This window comes from Tupaia chinensis, unplaced genomic scaffold, assembly GCF_000334495.1.
Source record: "Tupaia chinensis unplaced genomic scaffold, TupChi_1.0 Scaffold000057_1, whole genome shotgun sequence".
Classification (NCBI taxonomy): domain Eukaryota; kingdom Metazoa; phylum Chordata; class Mammalia; order Scandentia; family Tupaiidae; genus Tupaia; species Tupaia belangeri.
The window spans coordinates 1,691,358-1,694,217 of record NW_006159515.1 but is presented as its reverse complement, the minus strand read 5'-3'; positions in this window follow the sequence as shown (position 1 = coordinate 1,694,217).

The following is a 2,860-nucleotide window of genomic DNA, read 5'->3' as shown; positions in this document are numbered from 1 at the left end:
AATGTTCATGTCTTTTCTTCCCAAATGAACGATAATCTTGCTGGGTACAGTATTCTCGGTTGAAATTGCTTTTCCCTTAACATGTTGAGTATATTTTCCCATTCTTTCCTCACTCACATTGTTTCCGATGAGAGATCTGCTGTTAATCTGATGGGATACCCCTTGTAGGTAACTTGCCGTTTTTCTCTTGCCAATTGATGACCCAACATTTTAAAATAGAAATCTTATGAATCTTATTTTACAGAAATGCTGGACTCCCACATGACCAACCGTGGTTCAAGTCCCAGACTTGATGACTTGGAAATCATGCCAGATGTGTGTGCCCAAAATCCTAAGAGGATAATAGAAGAGAGGGGATTGAAGCATGGCCATCCTTCCTGGGGGGTGATTTCTTGCTTTTCCTCCCACTGTTGTTCTCTCTCCACTGAGCACACATGCCCTATGGCAAAAAGCTAAAAATAATAATAACAATAATAATATTTACATGGTTGTTTCTTCATTTGTATTAATAAAGGCTGTTCTATTTGTTCCCTGTTACTTAATAACTGAATTCCTGAAGCTGGGTGGTTGTAAGACTAGAACATTATTTAACTCATGGTTTTGAAGATTCAAGGCATAGGGGCTGCGTCTCAGTAACATGGTGGAAGGTACCACACAACCAAATGGAGCAGGATCGCAAGTGTCTGTGCCCGTGTGTCTCTGTCTCATTCTTTTTCCTCTTCTGTCCCCTTATAGACCCACCCAGCTTCAATCACGGTGCCCTGCCCTGCCATTCTTAATACTAATCTCTTCCCAAAAGCCCCACCTTTCAACACCATAGTTAGAATGTTTACCTCTCTCATTACTGTCATGACCAAATCTCAACATGTGCATTTTGGGGGGACATATTCAAATTATAACAAACACTTTATATAAAATTGGAGAAACACAGTACTTTCTGTATTTCTTTCTATTCCTTTCTTTCCTACTGATATCTTTATTCCCAAATAATGTTTCAGAAAATTACCATTCCCGTCGTGAATCATCTAATCACAATTCTAACATCAGTAATACTATATTTATAAATTTAATAGGCTAGGAGTACTATCTCATAATTTAATGCACACTTTAAAAGTTTTTGGGGTGCCATCAGGTGGCATTGTGGTTAAGGCACTGGACTTCCACATGGTTGACTGTGATCAAGTTAGGACTGGTGGCTTGAAAATCATGCCGGGCATGTGTGTGTGCATGCTCAAAATCTTAGGAGGAGAAAGGAGGGATTGTGGTGCGGCTATCTCTCTAGGGGTGGGTGGGGTGGGGTGATGATTTCTCACTTTCCCTTTCACTGTCTCTCTCACTTTCTCTCTCCAGGGAGTCCACTGACCCTATGGCAAAAATCCTTAGAAAATAAATAAATAAAAAAAGAAGTTTGATCATGATTCTTTGTTTTTCACCTGTTTAGCCATTTGAATTTACTCTTATATAAATTTCGGGTTATGTTTGTTTTCCAGTTGGCTGCTAGGAGCTTAGTATTCTTCTAATTAAATTTGTAATTTTCATACACATTGAATGTCTTTTGCCAGCATGGGTGACATCTTCACTGATAATACATTTTATTGTTATCCTGTTCTTTTTTCTTCTTCTTTATAAAATACATTGTGCTAATTATCATATTATATATTCTTAAATATTTGTACTCTTAAAAACGATTTTGTTCAGTCGATCAGTTTCAGTCATAGAGTGCAGACACTCGGTATATATTAAGTGGGGACACACAATGTCTCTCCTTCGTTGCCTGGCTTACTTCACTCAGCAGTAAAACTTCCATATTCTTCCACTTTCTGTCAAAAGCCCGGGTCTTGGTTTTTTTTTTTTTTTTATGGCTGAGTAGTATTACAGAGTATATGTGCCACAGTTTTTCAAGCCATTCATCTGTTTGTGGGCATTTGGGTTCATTCCATGTCTTAGCAAACTGATTGACTAAAGGATAGAGAAACACAGTAAATGGATGCGAATATCATATATAGTGTGTGTGAAAGAGTAGAGTCTGAGGTAGAACATTTAGAAGAAAAATAGAGAAGTAAAGCATTAATGGGACAAAGAAATGTGATATTATCTGTTTAACATAGTTTTATAGTTTATCAACTGACTAGGGAGGAAAGTTCACATGTTGGAATATTCACTTTGAAAGCTAAATAATGTGACTGAATGTATATAAAAAAAACCCCTATTCACTACCACTTCATATACCTTAAAGAAATAAACTTGTATCTGTCAATTATACCTCAATAAAGCTGAGAATAAAAGAAAAAATGATTTTGTTTAATTACAAACTTGAAATTTACTTGTAATTGTATTTAAACTACATATTGAGTTCCAAGGAATCAATATCTTCTAACTTCACATATAGGAACATGGATGCTTCTGGTAATTTATTCAGATTTTCATTTTCATTGCTTAAAGTACATGTTAGAAAAAATATATTTTCACAATGGTACACCTATGAAAGATGCTAACAGTTTTCAATGCCTTTGTAAAAACTTTAGATTTTATCCTGAGATAATAGGTCTATTGAAAAAAGTATTGATTTTTATTTGTATTTTTCTTGTATATCTCTGTTGCTGGACTTTACTTTTAATTGGAAGAAGTTTTTCAGCTTATTTACATAGATTTTCTAGATATCTTATTGCATCACTCATTAATAATGGTACTATTAATCCCTTCCTAATTATTGTCATCTGTGTTCAGTCTCATCATAGCATTGAGAACAATGCTAAGAAAATGATGATGTAACCTTCATTTAATGAAGTTGACTCTCATTGACTTAATAATGCCAAACGTTTTTGTTAAACAGTAGTTACTGTCTCATATTTTTATTGCT